The sequence below is a fragment of the Bubalus bubalis genome, chromosome 1 (assembly GCF_019923935.1).
Source record: "Bubalus bubalis isolate 160015118507 breed Murrah chromosome 1, NDDB_SH_1, whole genome shotgun sequence".
Taxonomy (NCBI): Eukaryota; Metazoa; Chordata; class Mammalia; order Artiodactyla; family Bovidae; genus Bubalus; species Bubalus bubalis.
The window spans coordinates 131,052,409-131,076,180 of record NC_059157.1 but is presented as its reverse complement, the minus strand read 5'-3'; the positions used below and the strand labels follow the sequence as shown (position 1 = coordinate 131,076,180).

The window sequence follows — 23,772 nt, the reverse complement described above, 5'->3', positions numbered from 1 at the left end:
ATTTGGTAGTTTGAAACATCCAACATACAGGTGGGAGGATGTGTATAGCAAAGTAACAGAAAATCTCTTTCTTTTCTTTCCAATTGAACTTATTGTGACATGTAGGGAATTCATTCTGAAAGATGGTGGGTTTCTTAAATGGTGGCTAATTCTGATGCATCTGCAAACACTTGACTCCTTGGGTACCCAGGCTCCTTCTGCAGTTATCTATGCAGAAGGGGACGTTATCACTGAATTAGAGGAATTAGAAGCAACCCACACTCAGGCCCCCTTGCAGAACGGAAAGGCTTTTTTGCACTCTTTCCAGTAATAGCTCCTATGTCTTAATCAAATACATTTCTCCCTGTTTCAGTTTTTTTCTAGCAACCTTTCATGTTTTTTCTTTGTAGTTCTGCCCTGTGAATTTTGGGGGTGGGATGGGAATTCTTATCTAAACCAAATCTCTATCCCTCCCCCCCACCGTTATTAAGCAGCATTATAATAGCAGATCTTATTGGCTGTTCCACATTGTGCTGAAGCCACGCAAGGCCTTATCTAATTGTTTATATAAAGGGCTATGTATGGAGAAACCCTGAGCTCATCTGGTGAGGCTGCAGTGGAATAGAAAGTTGCCTCATTCAAGGGATAACCACGGTATCAGAAGGATTGCTGCTTTGTTTTTAAGTGAATGTCTTGCAAAAACAAGTGCCCACAACCAAGGTACAGGAACATTTATTAAACCTATTTATTGCACATTTCATTACCATAAACCTTCTAGGGAGTCATAGCCTAAGCAGCAGCTTGGCCACATGGGGACAAATGATCAGTTAAGTCTAGTTGGAGACAATTTTATAGATTTTAAATTGTTTTTCTCCTAGTGGGAAGAGTGTGTTCTTCTGGCTAATGTAGACATTTGAATTCAATCAGAAATTGCATTCCTAAGAACATCCTGGATTACATTGTATGTTAGGATATCAGACTGCATATTAATGTCTTCTTAAGTGTCCAGTTCACTGGTTTGTGCCCTTTTCATTTGACAGGTGCTACGAGAAGCTCCTTTCCGAAGCAACTCTCTAGAAATGTGATTTCTGGGGTGCTGAAATCCACTCTCAAATCCCCACCCAAGAATATGCTACCCTCAAATTTTCCTCCAGGCTGAGAATTCCCATCATTAGTCACTGCTCTGAGAATGGAACTTTGTCCCTGAGAGAAGGTCCACAAATCTGCCACTGTAAAATTGATACATTGAAGACGCCTCTGGTCTTATCATCAGTTAGTCCATCTCCATACCTAGGCAGATATTTGGAATGGTCTTACATCTCTTTGCCCCTTCTCCACTTACTTCTCAAAATCAAAGGTCTGGCTTAAATATTACATTCCCCTTAAAAATCATCCCTAACTGTCCCAGCCAAAGCACTGCCTACCCATATTAATGCCTTTGGTGCATATTTATGCCTTCACTTATTCATCATTAAATGTAGACTAGGAACTTAGAAAAATGGTGAGAACAGAAAAATAAACATGGGCATTTACCCTTGGGTCATGTCTTCCAGGGAAGCTCTTCCCAAAGTAATAAATATCCCAAGGTGGGGTATATGTAATGATTTTAGATTATGAATTGATTATTTTTTAAATTTCAATTATTACATATTTACATTTACATTTACTGTCTAATTACATTTACCATCTAAATGATCCTGGTTTTTCAGTCATGGAGTGATATAAAGGTGTTTTAAAAATAAATGTATTTAACTAAAAAGCATTAATGGAAAGCTTTTTAAAATTATAACACAGGCAATACATAGATGTAGGGGAAAAAAACAAAAGCAAAAAGCCATGAAGTACTGAGCAATTATAGGCATGAGAAGAATCATTAAGGGAATATGTGAAAAGCAAAAATTTAGAAAGTTGTTTTAGGAAAAGCAGTTTGATAAAGACTGTGATAATGTTATATAAAGATATTAATACCTCTGGAGGAGCCTATCGAGGTATCATCAGCTTGGGATGGAGCATCAGAGCCAAACAGCTTGTTTACTGCTCATGTGATCCCCCATATCTGATCATGTTTGGGTGTGGATCTCTTTTCCTTTGAGACCATGTAAGGTGGCCCTGAGGGAAGGATTCGCTCTGTAGCCTTATCCCTCCACACAGTAGTGCATGGTGTGAACTAATCATTGTTCCTATAGCTAATATCTAAGGAGAGGTATTATTTTTCAAGGATCTAGCAGATAAAATAGAAATGTATATGTATGTCAGACTTGTCATGTTACTACTTCCAGATTCATAATCTTTTGTTTTTGAAGTATACTTGACCTCCAGCACCATGTTAATTCCATTTGCACAACTTAGTGATTTGATTTTTCTATACATTACAAAATGATCATCACAGTAACTTTAGTTACCACCAGATTTACAATCTTGGTATCTTTTAATCAGTAATCAGAATGCATTCATTTTTTATAATGTGTCCTGGCAAGTGAGCTAAAGATCTTGGGATACACCTTTCCAAAAGAGATTCTGTTTAAGAATAACCAAAGTCTGGCAAAATAGGGCTCTGTGTATGGGGCAAGGGCTACCTATAAATCCTAAAACTCAATATTTACAAGATGACGAGACCTCCATAAAACAGATGAGCTGGAGACCTGAATAACTGCACCTCCTTTGGCTCTTTCCTTTCTGATTTCTACTGCTTCTGCCCTCTGGAGTGTCCATGGAAGGCATATCCCCTGGAAAATAGCAAAATGTCTGAGAAGAGCCCAAGATTGGGTGTCACACACCCTGAATTTGAGTCCTAGGTCTGCCCTTTTGAGCTGTATGACCTCAAACATGTTACTTAGACTCTTTATGTTTTTTCATCAGTAAAATGAGCTTCATAGCACCTTATCCTTGCAAGATTTGCTCTGAGAATCTGAGATAAAGAATATAAAGCACTTGGCATATATCATAAGAATCATTTTGTAATTATTATTGTATGAAGGAAAATCTCTCTGAAAACAGTGTTATGACATTAAGTGGTAGAAACACCCCTAATATCCAAAGTTCAAGATAAGCCAGCTGGTAAGAAGGAAAGAGAAGTCGATAAAGCAGTGAAGGAGCTGTCAGATCCTTTCACAGCAGCTGAGATATTGTTAGAAATGGGGAATCTCAGGCCCCACCCCATATCCACTGACTCAGAATCTGCATTTTAACAGGATCCCCAGGTAATAGGCTTGCACATTAGAATGGGAGAAGCACTGTTGTCAGATACTTCCTCTGCTCACATTTGTTGTTCAGTTGCTCAGTCATGTCCAGCTCTTTGCAGCCCCATGGACTGCAGCACACCAGGCTTCCCTGTCGTTCACTATCTCCTACAGTTCCTTCCTTTTTTACAGACGAGAGGATCTTGTCAGGCAAATGCAGTCACAAATTTCTTTTCTTTAAGCAGCTCAAAAATAATGATAATAACAAAAGGAGTAATGGTAAACATCATGTGTGTGCACTTGACATATATTAATTTAACACCCACGAAAGAACTGGCAATGGATACTGTTACCATTCCCATTTTACAGTTGAGAAAACCAAGGCACAAAGAAGTTCTTTACTAGGGGTTATATAGTAACTGCAAGTTCTGGGATGACAACCCAGGAATTTTGGCTCTAGAGTCCTTGCTGTCAACCACATTGATTCCATTGATCCAAGCAATGACGCACTTGCCTCTTCCCTCGAGGCAAATATTATTCCCCTAAACTTCCATGAATCTACAAGCAAATCTAGGAGTGTAGGTTCACCAGTTTTAGTATTTCCCCGCTGCTTCTGTCCGAGTTCAGAGCTGAATTTCTTCTTCCTAGACTTAGGTAGTAGCTTCCTCAGCTGACTTGCCTGTGGTCTTTCTCCCACTCTAGGCTGTTCAAATATTATAGTCACAGATATCTTTCTAAAGGACAGCTCTGATCACCTGTTCCCATGTCAAAACTTCAAAAGCTTCCCAATTTCAACATAACCCACCTGCCTCTACTCAAGATTCCAGTTTATGCTTTGATCCCACCTTTCCAAAATTATTTCCATCCCCCCAACACATGCGCACTCATGGAATGACCCAGGTGCATGCTCATTTTTGGAGGTCACACCTTTGCCTGTCTCTAAAATGCCATTTCCCACATTCCACCTGTCTGAGACAACTTTAGTCCCATGTAGGTATTATATTCTCAAGAGGCTTTTTTACATGTGTAGAGCCAAGAGTCATCTTTCTCTCCCCTCTTTTCCTGTTCAAATTTGTGACTGGCTCTTGGAGACATCTTGTATTAATATTGGGCAGGTGCCCTTTACAAGGCTAGTTAAATGTTCTTTGAGTTAAAATATTGACTGTAAGTAATGAATTCTACTCAATCTACTTTCAAACTTGACTTCCTGAGACACATATATCCAGGTTTCTCTGTGGAGTATGTGGCATTTAGTCAATTATATGATAGTATATAAGGGGAGGAGATAGTGGCATTTAAGCAATTATATGAATATCAGGGGAGGAGATAGAAGTTCCCCTTCACCCTGCAGTGGATCACTCTGAGAAACCTGATTCAGTCATTGATTTTCAACAAACTTGAAAAGCCATGAATCTTGCATGAATTGCAGTGAATAGCTTCATGGTGTCCTACTCCATTCATCTATTCTCCCATTTTACCTCTTTGTCTTACACACATACATATGTTTTTAAGCATTTGTTGTTGTTCAGTTGCTCAGTTGTGTCCAATTCTTTGTGACCCCATGGACTACTATCTCCTGGAGATTGCTCAAATTCATGTCATTGAATATTTCCAATGAATATTCAGGGTTGATTTCCACTAGAATTGACTGGTTTGATCTTCTTGCAGTCCAAGGGATCCTCAAGAGTCTTCTCCAGCACCACAGTTCAAAAGCATCAATTCTTTGGCACTCAGCTTTCTTTATAGTCCAACTCTCACAATCCATACATGACTACTGGAAAAACCATAGCTTTGACTTGAGCTCTATCATTTTCCAAAGAAGTTCATTTTCTAAAAAATGTGCATACCTTTGATGTGACAGCTTACCTGTAGTAATCCTAAGAAATTATCATGGTTGTTCAACTGCTCAGTTGTGTCCAACTCTTTTTGACCCCATAGACTGCAGCATGCCAGGCTTCCCTATCCTTTACCATTTCCCAGATCTTGCTCAAACTCATATATCATGGATATATGCGAAGATTATGATACAATATGATCTATGATACATGCAAAGATGGTGATATAAACCATTACAGGGTGGTTTATGTTACCAAAAATTCCACATTAATTTAAATGTCCAAAATGGTAGTGATTTAAAAAATCATAGTATGTTCTACCCATGCTTTAGGGTAGAACTTTAGGGAATAGTGATATTTACTATTTACTTTAGGGAAAGTGATACTGAAAATATTTTGTGGGAACAGGTTCATAATATATTTTTAACTGAACAAAATGTGTATGAAAAAATAGAGAACCTGGAAATAGTCCCACACAAATATGTCCAACTGATTTGTGACAAAGATGCAAAAGTAATTCAATAAAGGAAGAATAGTCTTTTCAACAAATGATGCTAAAGCAATTGAACATCAGGCAAAATGTGAAATAAAATAGGTAAAATCTTGACATTGCATTTTATAAAAATTATTTTGTAATGGATCATAGATTTAAATGTAAAGTGTAAAACTAGGAAATATAGAGAAGAAAACAGGAGAAAGTCTTTGGAACTTAGGGATGGGCAAACAGTTCTAATGTATGAAACGCTAAAGATGATCCATAAAAGAAAAAAATGACAGTTTGGACTTCATCAAAATTAAAAATTGTTGCTCTGTAGAAGACCTCACTTAAGGGCTGAAAGGATAACCTAAAGGCCAGGAGAGACTACTGCAAACCACATATGTAACAAAGGACTTGAATCTAAAATATGTGAAGAATTCTTAAAACTCAGCACAAAATAAAGGATAAAAAGACCAAAAATCTGGCTAGAAAATGGGTAAAAGACATAAATAAAACTTCCATCAAAGAAGAGATATAGATGATAAATGAACACATGAAAAATTGTTCAATATTATTAACCATTAAGAAAATACAAATGAAAACCACAAGATGTTACTTCACATGCATCAGAATGGACAAATGAAAACTGATAATATCAGATGTTAGCGAGGACATGAAAAAACTGAATAACTTGTATATTGCTAACTGGAATGTGAGATGGTGCAATCATTCCCAAGTCTAGTTCAGCAGTTTCTTCAAAAAAAAAAAAAAAACTAATCATGTTCTTACTGTATAACCCAGCAATTACTGCATTTTGGGGCATTTATCCCAGAGAAAGGAAAACTTAAGGCCACACAAAAACCTGTGAATGACGGTTCATAGAAACAACCCAAACAATCTTTAGTGGATGAAAGATAAAAATAAATTTTGGTATATCCATTCTGGAATACTACTCAGCTATATAAAGGAATATATTATTGATGTATGTAACAATTTGGATGAATCTCAAGGGAATTATGCTGAATGATAAAAGCCACCCTCAAAAGGTTGCACATGCATGATTCCATTTAACATTTTCAAAATGAAAGATTATAGAGATGAAGGTCAAATTAATGGTTACCAGAGGTTAGAGATGAGGTGGAATAGGGAAAGATGTGACTGTAAAGGGTTAACACAGGGATCTTCATGATGATGGATAGTTCTGAATCTTGACCGTGGTATAGATTACATGAATCTACATATGTGTTATAACTACATAGGCTATACACAGATACAAACACAGGAGTGCAAATGAGTATATGTAAGATTGGTGAAATCTGATTATAAGATCTGTGGATTGCACCAATATCAGTTTCCTGGTTTTAATATAGCACTGTAGTTATCTAAGATGTTACCATTGGGGGAAAGGTATACAATACCTCTGCGTAATACTTACCTAACATCTTGTAAATCTATAATTATTTTAAAATAGAAAGCTGAAAAAAACCTGATTTGCTACATGTGATAACTTGGACAGATCTCAAGGACATTATACTGAGTGGAAAAAAAAATCTCAGTTACATACTGTATAACTTCATTTATAGGAGACTGTGTATTGGTTGGTTAATGAAAATGTTACCAGAGGCCCACAAGAATTTCACACTAACTTCCCCCAAGAGATGTTATCTAATATTTGCATGTTAGTATTTGCAGTGACTTTATAGAACAATACCATGAATAACATGAATCAACTGTATATAATTCTCACAATAGCAGATGGATAGAACAAATTAGTAGTTGCCTAGGGATAAGGATGAGGAAGGTGGTAATGAAGGGGTAGAGTGTAAAAGATTTCCACAGGAGAGTTTTATGTAATGAAACAGGTTTGTATACGGTTATGGTGGTAGTCATACAAATATATACATGGGATTAAAATGCATAAAAGCATATACAGGTGTGTTTGTGTGTATGTGCCCATACATGGGTAGAACTTTGTAAATTCTCAACAAAGCAAAATATTTAGTGGTATTGTACAAATGTCATGGGCTTCCCAGGTAGTGCAATGGTAAAGAATCTACCTACCAATGTAGGAGACATAAGAGATATGGGTTCAATCTCTGGGTTGGGAAGATCCCCTGGAATTGAAATGGCAACCCACTCCAGTATTCTTGCATGGAGAATTCAATGGACAGAGGGGCATGGTGGGCTACAGTCTATAGGATCTCAAAGGATTGGACATGACTGAGCACACACATACACACAAATGTCAGTTTCATGCTTTAGCTACTGTATTACATTTATGAAAGATGTAACCATTTATGTAGGATGTAACCATTGGCTCCTCTGTCCATGGGATTCTCCACACAAGAATACTGAAGTGGGTAGCCATTGCCTACTCCAGGGAATCTTCCCGAGCCAGGGTTGAATCCAGGTCTTCTACATTGCAGGCAGATTCTTTACCATCTGAGCCACTAGGGAAGTTCTCAGCCATTGGGGGAAGCTGGGAAATTTTGTACTACTTTTGCAACTTCCTGTAGTTTATAACTATTGCAAAATTTTAAAAGTCTACAAAACAATATGTATAATACAATCGCATGCATATATAATTTAAAACATATCCACAACTTAAAATTTCAAGTCTTAATAATAATTGCTGATCAATATAAAAGTTAATGAGGAAATACCAAAATCATCTCAGATATAATTGTGTGCCAGCAGCAAAATTTCTTTTCATTTAAACTTAGACTTGACTATAATTAATTTAATTAGGATTTAGATTTAAATTTTATTAAATATAGAGAAAAATTTTAATGTAACATAAATGTAACACACAGTGTTAGTGTTTTTCCTATAAATTTGAAAATCACCTGTAAATATTGATAGTTTACTCTTTACTTTCATATAATATTTAGTTAAATTGGAATATTAGAAGTTCATTGACCACTCTAATGTATCCAGTAGATTAGCTTATGTTCCCATTTAAAATATATCAAATTATTTAAAATTTTAGTTTCGATTTGAAAGTAAAAGAATTTTATTAAGATTATAATATTATTGGAAGTTTAAGAAAATTTAAGGTTTGTCATATTTAAAGGTTTGATATAATAGATTTTAAAAAGTTAAGTATTAGAGGAGATTTTTTTTAAACAGTTGAAGTATTTAAAATGTTAATTTCATCTTCAACATATAAAATATCATGTTTATGAATGCTATAAAGCTTAAGGGAATTTTATTCAAGTTATTAAATACTTTTAAAAGTGATAAGGATATATCAACAGAAAATTAAGATAAGTCAAGTTTAAAATCTTAAGGAAAAATGAAATTTATGATTGTGTGACTTTAATAGATAGAATGTTAATATTTTAAAAAGTAGCCCCAGAATAGTCCCTTTTGTGTGTCCTCAAAAGCCAAATATCATGTTTATATTGTGGGATGTAGATACTGACTTCATTGATATGTTGGCATTACAAAAATAACTTTTTGTTTTTGTATTTTTAGTACATTGTATATGTGTTTCATCATATATGTATATATAATATATGTGTATTTTATTATGTAATTAACATAAGAAAATGATGGTAATAAAAAAAAGGTAACAATGGCACCCCACTCCGGTACTCTTTCTTGCCTGGAAAATCCCATGGACGGAGGAGCCTGGTAGGCTGCAGTCCATGGGGTCGCGAAGAGTCGGACATGACTGAGCGACTTCACTTTCACTTTTCACTTTCATGCATTGGAGAAGGAAACGGCAACCCACTCCATTGTTCTTGCCTGGAGAACCCCAGGGACAGGGGAGCCTGGTGGGCTGCCGTCTATGGGGTCGCACAGAGTCGGACACGACTGAAGCCACGCAGCAGCAGCAGGCACTTTATTAAAAGGATGTCCTGCCTTTCCCCTTAAAGTTATTGTGAATCTTGTACTTAACCATGCCTGGTGTGTGCTTCCTAAGCTGCTTCAGTCGAGTCTGACTCTTTGCCACCCTATGGACCATATCCCACCAGGCTCCTCTGTCCATGGGATTCTCCATGCAAGAATACTGGAGTAGGTCCTTCAGGGAATCTTCCTGACCCAGGAATCAAACCCACATCTCTTATGTCTCCTGCATTGGCAGGTGAGTTCTTTACACTAGCGCCAGTGAGTCAGGTAAAATGGGATATGTATTTCTGAATGTGCATATCACCCTTGGCCTTAACTATTTTTCAATCTTTATTTCCCTTTTGTCTTACCTTTCTCTGGTAAATACAGTAATCTCATTATATTTTTGTCTGGAGCCATCTTAAGTCCTTGTGGAAGCTGTTAGGTGGAAGGCACTGAATAACTGTTGGCTGGTGTTGGCTGCACCATGATCAGACACCAGAAAAGACCCCCTCCCTCTGTCTCTGCAGTGGACAGGTCTTCTTGGGTTTATGAGAAACCATCCTGCTCTAAGTAGACCCAGAGTTCCATTTAGAGTAGGATGCTAAAGCTGAAACTCCAGAACTTTGACCACTTCATGCCAAGAGTTGACTCATTGGAAAAGACTCTGATGCTGGGAGGGATTGGGGGCAGGAGGAGAAGGGGACGACAGAGGATGAGATGGCTGGATGGCATCTCTGACTCGATGGACGTGAGTCTGAGTGAACTCCGGTAGTTGGTGATGGACAGGGAGGCCTGCCGTGCTGCGATTCATGGGGTCGCAAAGAGTCAGACACGACTGAGCGACTGAACTGACTGACTGAGTGAAGAAGTGGCAGTCAGAATCATCTAATACATTCAGCACTTGACTCCTCAAGTGACTATTAGCTGCTCTGTGTAAAGTTTACAGCAAATTCTTAATCTTCAGCCAGCTTTCATCTGTCATCTAGCTTTTATCTGTCATCTAGCTATTTTCTACATCTAGGGAATTAAAGTTGGTGTTTGTAAGTAACTAAGCAAAATACAATCAGAAAGAAAATCTGTATTTTAAAAGAAGTTTATGATACATTGTCTGAGATTGTAATCTGGCTTTTTGTTTAATCTCAGCAGTTAACGGTAATTTATTTTCTCAATTATTGATCAGATATATAATTTTTCCCATTAAAAAGTGTTGTCATTGAAAGAGAGAGAACTCACCTTCTCTAAATCTTAAGAGTGAAAAAATCCATATACATATAAATATGAAAATATGTTCTATGGTTTTGAGTGAGATCAGTGTATATGTATGCTATATATATGTTTAAAATTCTTCCACCTGGTCAAAATGCTTTCGAAAGAGAAAGAACAGCTGATGCCTCTTGTTCAGACTGGAAAGTATTATGATTACACTGAAAAGCATAGCCCCTCTTGAAGTTTAGTTTTTTACTTCCTTTATTTGAGTATAAAGCAAAAAACGGAGGTTTCTCTAAGATGTCCTAATAGAAGCTCTTGAATGCAGAGGTAGCATTGAGGTGAATGGAGTCCATCAAGATTTGCCAGAAGTATGAAATAATTATCAGAAGGATTCCATTAGAGACAAAAGCTACCTAGACTTAATAGACACAGAAAAGGCTGACCCTTTTCAGACTCCTTAACTTTCTCTAATGGATGGCCTTAAGTTGAAATCAAGACTCAACTGAATCATTGATTCTTAAAAGAAAAATATTGAACATAGAGGCATATAAGCAAAAGCTGGAAAAATGGTCATAGATTTATCTTTTAGTTAAAGCTTGCTGTTGGCTTTTGTTTTTATTTGGTTTGTTTTTAATTTTGAGCTCACAGGAATGGAGGCTAAATGATGGGATATGTTCTGATGACATAAACTTTCATTTTAATAAATAAATGAAGGCTTCTTTCAACAAGTACAGCATGATTGTCAACAAAAAGGAATCTACAGATTTTTTAAAAACAGTTTCCATTGTATGTTACCTATTAGGTAATGCAGAGGATTCTTTACCTAGTAATTGACCCATGTGTCAAATTTTGCACTTCCCTTTGAAGGGACCATGGTAGTATTTCTCCCACACAAAGTCTTAGAATCTATATTTTGCAGTGCACACTTTTGTAGCTAATATGTAATGCACAGACACATACCTTTCCAGGGTAAAAAGGATCAAGTACCTGAAATTATCTAAAATTTCTTGTGTTTGTTGAAAGCAGCAACTGATGCCTTTGCCTCTAGTTATTCCAAAGCACATTGCTGCTGTATAGAAGGTTTTGAGTGTCAGATTGGTAATTAAGTGGTCCCTTATGGAGGGAAAATTGTGAATAATAAATACATGTACAACTATTGTCTGAGTATAGAGAAATCAAGAATGTTAAGGAGAGAAGTGAAATTGTGGATCAAGCATTTTGGTTGTCATTTAAATTAATATTACGCTGCTCTTGATAAGTAAGATGGGTTGAAGGTAAGCTAAGTCACTTCAGCCGTGTCCGACTCTGTGCGACCCCATAGACGGCAGCCCACCAGGCTCCCCCGTCCCTGGGATTCTCCAGGCAAGAACACAGGAGTGGGTTGCCATTTCCTTCTCCAATGCATGAAAGTGAAAAGTGAAAGTGAAGTCGCTCAGTCATGTCCGACTCCTAGCGACCCCATGGACTGCAGCCTACCAGGCTCCTCCGTCCATGGGATTTTCCAGGCAAGAGTACTGGAGTGGGGTGCCATTGCCTTCTCTGAGGATGGGTTGAAGTGGCCAGTAATATGAAAGTGGAAGTAAAGAATCTATTTTAAAATCTCAAACATAGAGCCAGGATGAATAAAAAAAATCTGTATCATTTTAGTGGGCAGGTCTGTGTATTCAATATATGGTTAAATACTAGATCATTAATAAATAAAATACTAGATCATCAGTACTCAAATTAATAATATCCTGAGAGAATATAGGAAAACTGAGAGTACAGTTAATGAATTTCTTAAAGGGAAATTGTATACAGTTGGTATCATTTTACATTGAGTGTAACAAATAATTCCATATCAATGACTCAGCAGATTCTGGAAACATTTCTATCAGAATTTTCTAATTTATCTCATTGAAAACTATACATGTTTTAAATTAACAAATTAAGTACTATTTAACCAATAAACAAACATCATTTATATAAATCAATATAAACACTTAAATATATATAAGATAAAGTAAAATCATATATAGTTTAACTTATTAATAAAATAAAATGTTTTATGAAATATAAAATAATTTCTCTTAAATATAATATGGCCCTAAATGTTACTCTGAATATTTCAACTTTAGAGTAACTTTTCCTTCATCATGTCTCTATTACAATAACTGTACAGTTATACTTTTCAAAACAAGTTTTCATATATATATTTTTCAATCCTCCTTTAACAGTTCTATGAGGTAGATGAGACAAATATTACTGTTAGTTTTGTTCTGTGGATGAGAATACTGAGACTCAGAAGGTTCAAGAAAGTGATTTACCTAAAGTCATATAACAAGAAATTGGTGGAGTCTGGAATTGAATGTCTTCTATGACTCCAAGGAGTACAGAGTGTGGGTATGGGCAAGTGGAGGGTTCTTATGACTCTTCATAGTTGAAGATGCTCATGCTGAAGGTCTTTGTGATACAGTGATTTGCTTAGTAACAAAGATATGGGGGAGAGGGAGAGAAGAAAGAAGAAAGAAAATAAAACATATATAGATGGGTCCAGTTCATACAGTGCCTATTTGGTGATGTTTGACTCTAAGATGATGTTTGGTGAATGTTGACTTATAAGATGTTTTTGTTTTGTGACTTGCTTTTATACCTTCCCAACTACATGACACCCTTGTTCAAAAAAGATAACTGCAGCACAGAAAATGAAAATTGTCAGCCAAGCCAGCATCAACTCATGGGGACTAAGTTATTTGCAGGAGAGCATCATCACAAGTATGGCCTTTGGGAACATGCCATAGGTTGAAACTAAATTAGAATAGATGATGATAGCACTTGATAGTATTAGAAGGTTTATATTAAAGCTTTTGAAATAATTATATCAGTTCAGTTCAGTTGCTCAGTCATGTCTGACTCTTTGTGACCCCATGAATCACAGGATGCCAGGCCTCCCTGTCCATATATTGGAGTTTAAAAGTGAGACTAGAAGGTTTATTGTGATTTTTGCTTAAAAATCTCTTATATCTAACTCATGAAAAAAAGTATTCTCTGTACTATACTATACCTAGAAATGCCTGCATGGACCTTTTAGTATGGTGAGTACAATTATTTCATAATTCACTATTCAAAATATAGTGAATTTTATAATATTCACAGATGTAATGTGTCTTAATGGGCTAGGGTAATTTGTAGTTAACTCTTAGACATGTCTTAAGAGGTAAAAAATCAATGATTATGAAGTGCCTTCTACAAATTTGACTCTTGCCATAAGGGAGTGACCCAAACTAAGTTTCTAGCAGCATATCTGTGTCATCAGATGGAGTACATAAATTGAGGATTTATCAAAGATCTTAAGATATGGATAAGGAAAATATTGAAATGCCTACTCAGTTATCTGCATTACAGTGAGAATCTGGTTGAATGGGTTTCCCCTCCTCACCCAGTATGTTTATAACTATAATTTGCTTGTAAAGCAAACTCTAATGAAGTCAGAATATTTAAGTATTGCATACTTCATTTGTTGACAGAATTGATCAAGTCCAAATATTATTTTTGGTCTTGCAGACATCACTGATGTATAATTTGGAGGGGAGAACACTAGAGTATGAAAGTTCTCGAAATGCTGAAATGTTTTCAGTATACATCAAAATATAAGTCCCACTAATTATGCATTTATATTACACTCTGAGCAAAAAAAAGGAATTCTTCTCTAGTATGTTTTTCAGATTTCCAGATAACTATCATATGCTGAACAGATAGCCCAGCTGGAGTGAGTGGGCCCAAAGTGGTGAAAATATATAGGGTAATTGGCCTGCCAATAAAATGAAAGGATTTTTAGGTTTCTCAGTTATACAGGAGAATCTGAGAGTCCACATGTCATGTCAATGAGTAAGTAACAATATTTATGTAAAAATTTAAACCAAGCTAACCTTATGGATTAATGTTAGGATACAATGTTATAATATACATATTCTATATAGTAAGAAAGGAGACAAAGCATTTGGCTCTTATATGAAATTAACACTCTAAGAATATTTTCAGGGCCAAGTGTTTCAAAACATTGACATGTTACTAGGGTTCTTTGCCATTAAATATAGACAAGTATATTTAGAATATAGAGAAAATATCCAATTGAGGAACCCTTGGAGAAAATCTGCCTACTCAGTCAGCTGGTCCTGAGACATGGTTCAAGGGCAAACAGAGGAAGGGAGAAAGGTTCATTTAAGTTTAGATTGATAATAATAATAAATTTTGAATTGGGTTTGCATCCCCTTTCAAATGGAAAAAAGTGATTCCTTGCTTTTTCTATTTTGCATAAAGAGAAAGAAAAAAAATCTAATATTATCAAAGATTTAACAGGTTCAGAGGTCTAAAGAAAGAGCTTATCCCCCAGTTAATAGCTTTATTCACAATATCTTTAGTTGAAAAAGTTTTAAATGCGATTTACATGGAACAAATCAGTTTTTGGTTCCAACATATATTTCAGTCTGAAGCAGTGTGCAAAATCCAGCTAAAGATAACCACCAAACATTTCATTTATTTGAGGTAAGTATGGGCATTTGCAAATGAGTTTCCCTTTATAATAGAAAAATAGCACCAATTTTTACTTAGAATTTTATTTTTTTGTTGTTATACCTTAGGTCCTAATTTTAGTTATTATTGCTTTCTTTCTCACCTTAATTAAATAATTTATTTAGAATTCTGTCAGTTTCTGCCTCCCTCCAAAATCTACCCTATTAAGGGTCTGCCTAGTTGAGGTTATATAACCTCAACAGTTGACTAAATGCATCTTTTTTATGCCTCAGTTTTTGTTTTGAGCAAATAGAAAAGCAACTAACATTAATTTGTTTTTCTTTTTGCTATGTTTTGTGAGAATCAGTCAAATTATAGGTGTTTAACTGAAGGTTGGGCCTTATTTATAACCATTGTGCACTAAAAACACTTCATTTTGTGTCTACAAAGATATAGGTTACAGAAATGTCAACACAAAAATAATCTGAAGTTTTATTTCAAAATGCTGATGTATGGAGATTGGGGCTGCCATTGTGCTGATAAGGAAATGAATGAAGTATTTCCCATGGATAGATGAAAATCTTGAGTTAGACCTTGAATTTCTGATTTTTCAATTATATACATTAGCATTTGGTACATAGACATTGACCAGGCTATTCTCAAAGATGGCTATTCTCCTTATTTTCCAATGAGATGTCCAGTGGAAGATTACATACTGCATCTCAGGAAGAATCAAATGCTGGATGGTGTTTGGGCTGGTGCAAAATGAAGCTAATAAATTAGAAAAAAATGTTCCACACTTGCTTAACAAACTGTTAAGTCTCTAGTGTTTTACCATTGTTTGAAATGTTTAAACATTTTGTCACATATTTAAATTACGGATGGGCCATTGAGTCATTTCCTTTATAGCACATCACCCACTGTTTGTAAATTATCTGTGAGCTTGGGACAAGCAGCCATCTGTGTGTGGGATTTAGGGGAACGGAGTTCTTTTCTTTTGTTGCAGAAAGTATTACTTCTGCCTTACTTCATTCACTTGATTTAACACTTCAAAAACTGACTTTTTTACCTGTCCATGATTTTCCTGCCTGTTTTGTACATCGGACAAGTAACAAGCAACATCTTGAATTAGGATTTAATATCAGATCTAGGTATAATTTTCTATGAAAAATAAAATGATTATATTTTTAAAATTATTCTTAAAAAATAATAGCCAAAAGAGAAAGAAAAAATTTTTAGACTAATATTAATATAAGTTTGAGGATGAACATTTTCTAAGCCAGTAGAATAATAAACCTTTTTCCTGACATATAGCCGCAAGTAATACTATAGAATTAAAAAATGTAACCTTAAAGATGTCTCATTTTAACACCTCTATTTACAAGTGAAAAAGCCAAAAACTCCTAGAGTCAGGTGCCTTGCCTAAAATTATACTACAAGTGACCAGGAGAGTTATGTATCCACTTATTAAAAAAAAATATCATTGGAGAGCCTATTATATATTAAACATGGTGGAAGATTCAAAGATGAAAAAGATCCAGACCATATTTGATGCTCATAGGAAATTTTTGTGGTAATAGAGAAGAAAGATATACAGAAGTAACTAAACTATATATAAAGAGAATATGATTTATATCATAAGGCTGATACAATAAAAGGAATTTAGGATTTGAGAAAAAAAGCAAAGTTTAGAACTCTGATTTTTTTCCCCTGGTTTATCTCTACCCCTACTAGAGTATTAGCTCCATGAAGGCAGGGGCCTTACCGTGCCTGATAAGTGGGGTATATTAAAACGCAGTGAATGAACAATTGAATGTTCTTTCCACACTTTAATGCTGCTTCTTAAAAGTAGCAAATGTGTATGTTTCTCCTAGAAAGCATTTATCCTCCTCACAGTGATTACAAAATCTGTTCTTTTATTGACTATCCTGTGCTTAATACCATTCTGGTGATCTGTCAGAGTATAATATTCCTACTTTACCGTATTTTAGCAATCTCAATGTTTATCTTTCAACTTAAAGCATACAGTTTGCAAATTATGAATTCTACGGTACAGAGTTAAAAACATGGACAGAGTCAATCTCATTGTTTCTAACATGTTCCTAGCACATATACCATATGTGTCTTGTAACTGGGAAGATGGGTTTTTTCCCCTATATAAAGAAAGAAAGAAAGTGAAGTCACTCAGTTGTGTCCAACTCTTTGTGAACCCATGGACTGTAGCCTACCAGGCTCCTCCTTCCATGGGATTTTCCAGGCAAGAGTACTGAAGTGGGTTGCCATTTCCTTCTCCAATAATAGCACTTGAAAAAGATAAATTTGGCCACTTACCATTGTGAAACTTTTTGATTTCTAGGATACAGATTACTATTTAAGTCCTCAAATATACATGCTCACAATTAAAGAACTTGGAAAATTTTCTAATAAGAAAAGTGGGCATTGTCATATGACCATGCAAGAAATCCTTATGCTTTTAATTATAATTTTTCTGGTTTAAAGGAGGAAAACAGGATAAAAAGGAAAGTCATTTCTAGGTCCTCTATTTCATTGCATAAGGGATGGACTGACCCAAAATGTGCCACAACCCTGTTTGGCCCTTCATATGTAAAACAAAATAAAAAACAGAAAGAAAAATCATGTTATTTTCAGGCATGGGCACTTGTTCTAGCCAGAATTTTTCAGATAGTTTTCTTTAATTACTTCTTTACTGTGGCATAAACTTGTTTAGAAATTTTCATGAAACCCATCACTCTGGACATGAATTATTATTGAAGAGTATAAGGAGTGTATTTTTTTTTTTTTTGCTGAGGAAAATATGTCAAATAGGACAATACTAGAAGTCAATATTTTTGGTAGTTTCATGTAGCATATTATTTACATAAAAATAAAAGCATAAGATAATACCTTTTTACAATTTTTCTTGGATAATATTCAGTTATAGGAATTCATGTTAACGTTTGGGGGTCTTCAGGTAGATTTCACCTCTGAATTCTAAAACATGAGCTAACATATATGTTATATATTATATAACATATGATAATCAAGTTGAAATTCTGGGCATATCTAATACATGGATCATTTGATAGAAAATAAATTTTCTTACCTTTACCCAGAAAGGGGAGAGAACATCGATTTAGGTTTAAGGAAGGGCTAATTTGGATAATTATAGATATCATTGGTGTTCATATATTGTAGGTTACTTGAATACCATATGAATATTTGAGTTTAAATGTGAAAATTTCATATACAAGTATCCTTAGAAAAATCTGATTAAAATAAAGAAAACATATGTATTTAAAATTGAGGCAATAATAGAGATGATATAACATTTTGAGAAATCCACATTTTAAAATTATTTAGAGATGTTATGAAAAGTACTCCAGCACTTTTTGGCATTCTTGCTGTTTAAACAGATTAAATTTCAAAAATATATAATTGTACATAGCTATCAGAGTAGTCCTGTGTCATGAAGGAATTCGTCACTATGTACTTGAAAAGATCTTAATGATGATTATATAAGATTTTTTGAAATCACCTCAGATTTGGTTAATCATAAATTATTATTGCTACATGGCAAGAAGTTATAAAGTCTCATAGTGCTGGCAAAAGCTGTTTAAAAAAAGTAATCCTAACTAATGTAATGCAAAAGTAAGTGTCCCTCCCTAGTAGTGGAGGTAAATATTTTAAATTATGGTGGTTTGTGACTCGGTATTCAGCCTAATGAAGTCTAGGGATTATGCAATAAGTAAAAATCTTATGACAAGACTATAAAATTTCTAATCCAAAACCATAAAAGTAACTGCTTGACATTTTATAATTTTGTAAAGAACAGGGCAAAAAATACAACTTCTGGTTACAAAAGTCTAATAAATAAACCTTTGCATGGCTGACTTTGAAGTTCTTCCTTATAAATGGACAACGCATTTTGTATTTTTTGGTCGTATTCCCCAAGTGCCTTTCAGTTTTAACAATCTGAGTTCAGTTTTCCTAAGAAAGAAGCCCCTCTTTCTCTTTCGTAACATCTAAGAGGTTAGAGAATATGTTTAAACAGATATATTTTCTTTTCGTCTAACCTTGTCTGGAAGATATAGGAAAACTAATTTGCCTTATTTACATATGGCACAATCTATCCAGTATTCAAGGGTTTGTCAGAAACAGGAACCTTGTGCATTTCCATGGTAACCGATGGCATGCTGACAGTATCTGGCTTGTTGCAGCTTCGTCTAGGCAGGCCGGCAATTAATCAGCCATCTACATGCACAAAATTCTTTGTGAGTGAATGGCAGCGCGCCTCTGTAGTGCTGTCTGTGCTTTTACAATTTTGTATTCCTGCCGGGCAAAGTACTTTTTTGTCTCTTCTATTCATTTTCCATAGCTCCCCAAAATGTGCTCGAAAAGAGTGTGAGGGGGTGGGGGAAAGGGGAACACATCTACCTGTAATTTCAAAATGACATTATTTCTTCCTGGCATCAAATACACCAGAGTACGTTTCTTCCTTTTATTTGTAGTGGGCTTGCCTTTTATTTCTTCCTGAGTTTTCTTGGGTTAGTGCTAGATGGTCCCTTAATCTATGTCTCAAGGTCCTTTATTGTTGGTGCAAGTGGGACATACCTACTGAAGCCCAGTCTGTGTGTAAATCATGGCTGAGTCTGTGGTATGAAGCCTGCAGTCCTTTTACTCCTTATGTAAGACCTATAATTCAATCAGTCTTTTGTCCTTGAAAGATGACAAAATGATTTGCATTGAACGGAACTGAGTAAATTTCTTTCTTCAAAAAGGAAAAAGAAACAATCTGGGTAGTTGACAAATCTCAGAAGGATTTGGTCATTAGTGATTTCACAAAATTCACAGAGCAAAAAATTTGGTTGTCTTCAAACTCAAGTGAAATATCTGAAGAAAATTTTAAGTATATTGGGGTATAGAGATATTAAGTTCTTGAGAAGTTTCACACCGTAAAAGAAAAGTTTCTGTTGGAAAAGTTTTGATGCAAAAAAACTATCAGCAAAGCTGTTTATTCATAGAATGGAAGGAATACAGGTGAAAATACAAGTAATTTTTAGTATCTCTGTAATATATAAGGTCATTTTTATTATCTTAAGAATATAAATATATATACCTACTTTAATCAGGAAGAATTACTTATTTATCATGTAATTTTTCTTTAAAATTAAAAACATTTCTTAAAAATGTGATCTCAGTTTGAAAGTCAAACCCATTTCAATAAAATAATGATACAGATGCTTTTTCATGCAAATATTTTGCCACTCTCTCTTCCAGTTATGTTTCATTTATTTAATGAATGACAAGATTTCTAATGTAACTGTTTTCTCCAATTTTGTCTTTCTGTTTAGAAAAAAAAACAACAACAACAGTGAATTGTGAGCACAAAGCTTCTGTTTTCTTCTAACCAAGTACTGTTTTCTTCTAACCAAGCACCTTTTAAGTGCTGCAAACATAAGGGCATCATTTGTTCTTCCATGCTCACCTTCTCTTACTTGTTTATGTACTAAGTAGCACACTAAATAATATTTCATCTAACATTTAACCCACTTTATAATTTTATTTATTTATTTTTGTCTTTGTTGCTTTGCAGGATTTTCTTTCGTTGCAGTAGTTGTGGTGTGAGGGCTTCTCATTGCAATGGCTTCTCTTGCTGTGGGGGCTTCCCTGGTGGTTCAGCTGGTAAAGAATCTGCCTGCAATGCAGGAGACCTGGGTTTGACTCCTGGGTTGGGAAGATCCCCTGGAGAAGGGAACAGCTACCCTCTCCAGTATTCTGGCCTGGAGAATTCCATGGGCTATATAGCCCGTGGTGTCACAGCAGATGACACCATCCTTATGGCAGAAAGTGAAGAAGAACTAAAGAGCCTCTTGATGAAAGTGAAAGAGGAGAGTGAAAAAGTTGACTTAAAACTCAACATTCAGAAAACTAAGATCATGGCATCTGGTCCCATCACCTCATGGCAAATAAATAGGGAAACAATGGAAAACAATGACAGACTTTATTTTTTTGAGCTCCAAAATTACTGCAGATGGTGACTGCAGCCATGAAATTAAAAGACGCTTGCTCCTTGGAAGAAAAGCTATAACAAACCTAGACAGCATATTAAAAAGCAGAGACATTACTTTGCCAACAAAGATCTGTCTAGTCAAGGCTATGGTTTTTCCAGTAGTCATGTATGGATGTGAGAGTTGGACTATAAAGAAAGCTGAGCACCCAAGAATTGATGCTTTTGAACTGTGGTGTTGGAGAAGACTGTTTTTTTTTTAATTAATTAATTAATTAATTTTACTTTACAATATTGTATTGGTTTTGCCATACATTGACTTGAATCCGCCATGAGTATACATGTGTTCCCCATCCTGAACCCCCCTCCCTCCTCCCTCCCCATCCCACCCCTCTGGGTCATCCCAGTGCACCAGCCCCAAGTACCCTGTATCATGCATCAAACCTGGACTGGCGATTCGTTTCACATATGATATTTTACATATTTCAATGCCATTCTCCCATATCACCCCACCCTCACCCTCTCCCACAGAGTCCAAAAGACTGTTCAATACATCTGTGTCTCTTTTGCTGTCTTGCATACAGGGTTATTGCTACCTTCTTTCTAAGTTCCATATATATGCGTTAGTAGACTCTTGAGAGTCCCTTGGACTGCAAAGAGATCCAACCAGTTAATCCTAAAGGAGATCAGTCCTGAGTGTTCATTGGAAGGACTGATGTTGAAGGGCTGAGGTTGAAGCTGAAACTCCAATACTTTGGCCACCGGATTCGAAGAACTGACTCATTGGAAAAGACCCTGATGCTGGGAAAGATTGAAGGGGGGAGGAGAAGGGAATGACAGAGGATGAGATGGTTGGATGGCATCATTGACTTGATGGACGTGAGTTTGAGTAAACTCCAGGAGTTGATGATGGACAGAGAAGCATGCTGCAGTCCATGGGGTTGCAAAGAGTTGGACATGACTGAAGGGTTCTAGGGTGTATGGGCTTCCGTAGTTACAGCACATGGGCTCAGTACTTGCTTCCTGGCTCTAGAGCACAGGCTCAATAGTTGTGGTGCTCAGGCTAAGTTGCTCTGCAGCATGTGGTATCTTCTAGGATCAGGGATCGAACCCATGTCTCCTGCATTGGGAGGTGGATTTTTTTTTTTTTTTTTACTACTGAGCCACCAGGGAAGCCCTAACCCATTTTAAAACATCCTATTTCCTCCAGAGTTCAATTAAATTTATCAGTGATATTCCAAATCTGAATGCTGTTTTGCTCTTACACCTAAGTCCTTTCTTCCCCAGTTTAAGATATCTTATGTTTATGTAAGAATCTGTCCATTTTTTTAGTATAATATAGCTCACAGTATGTGATCTCTATAATTTTTTGCTGTTTTAGAAAAATCAGCCCCAAACCTTCTCTGCATGGATAATGTTACCATGAGTTTTGCAAGTTCTCATTTTTTCATATTAGTAGTTTTAATTAAGGAGGGATTCTGTCACATCATTCACTCAGTCATTAATGAGGTATTTTTTGAGCTGCATTATTTGACTGTTTGGCAATCTACAGCACCACTGCCACCTCCCAATAATAAAAAATATGGGAAATCTTCTCTATGGTAGAAATTATTCTTATCAATTTGGATATAATAAATTTGAACACAGGTAGTAGTGGATTAGTTTCAGATGTGACTTTATATCTACCTTTTTAATTTCTTTATATCTATCTTTTTAATTTCCGAGGTTATAAATGAGGATAATAGTACTTCATAGAATTTTTTTAGAGTTAAATAAAATGCATGAGGCATCTGGCTGATTTTACACACTCCAAAATGGTATAAATCTGAGGTATCCAGAGCAATCAAATTCATAGAAACAGAAAGTAGAATTATGGTTACTAGGAGTTGGGAAGAGGGGAGAATGGAAAGTGACTGTCTAATAGGTACAGGATCTCCTTTGGGGTAGTAAACAATATTCAGGAACTAGATGGAGATGATGGCTGTACACTGAGTGTACTAAAAAACATTATATTGTACACTTTAATTGGATAAATTTATGGCATTTGAATTATATCTCAACAAAGCTATTTTTTAAGCTAACGTTAAAACAGAATATTGTACACAAAATTCCAATTTAACCTCCTTTGGAAAAGTCCTTTGATCTGATACCACCACCCACATGGTCCCTCATAAGGTTTCTAGTTGTTTAATGGGTATGGAGTTTCAGTTTTGCAAGATGAAAAAGTACTGGAGATCTGTTTCACAACATTGCAAACATACTTAGCACAACTGAACTGTGCACTTAAAATGGTTAATAGTAAATGTTATTTACATATTTTTAGCACAATAAAAAATAATAACAATTAAAATTAAAAACAATGAAATAGTTGATAATGTGTTATTAAGATTTTTATGTTTATTATCATTATTACTTCTCCTATTAACTTGTTAGTCTTTAATTTATTGAAAAGGTTAGGCAGAGACAGAGAACTCTGGAGTAGTAAAACTTAATAATGATATGTATATTAGATCAAACCATATGCAATCACAATATTCAGCCACGTTTGACCCACAAAATGGCAATTTCAAATGATTCAACCTATTAATTAATGAAAATGTCCTAATGTAACTAAGAGTATAACATAGTGATTTTATTGATTTGCTGTTATACATATTTGAATTCAGTACAAAAGTATATTTATTTTTAGCTTCTTAATGAATCTCCACTTCAGGGCCCAATAGAAATCATTGCTTTGTTTTGTTTTTCTTTCTGAGT

The 23,772-nt window shown here is 35.4% G+C and overlaps 1 long non-coding RNA gene across 2 annotated transcripts in view; it reads left to right on the top strand.

The window, feature by feature from the left end:
* Nucleotides 1-23,772, top strand: part of LOC112585561 — a 385,559-nt gene that overhangs the window by 320,390 nt on the left and 41,397 nt on the right. Inside the window, exon 3 of one of the 2 annotated variants that reach the window (XR_006551645.2) lies at nt 1,020-1,741. The exons of the other annotated variant lie outside the window; for it this stretch is intronic. This is a non-coding gene — a long non-coding RNA (uncharacterized LOC112585561). Of the gene's footprint in view, nt 1-1,019; nt 1,742-23,772 lie in introns of those variants that run through there. 2 annotated transcript variants of the gene reach the window in all.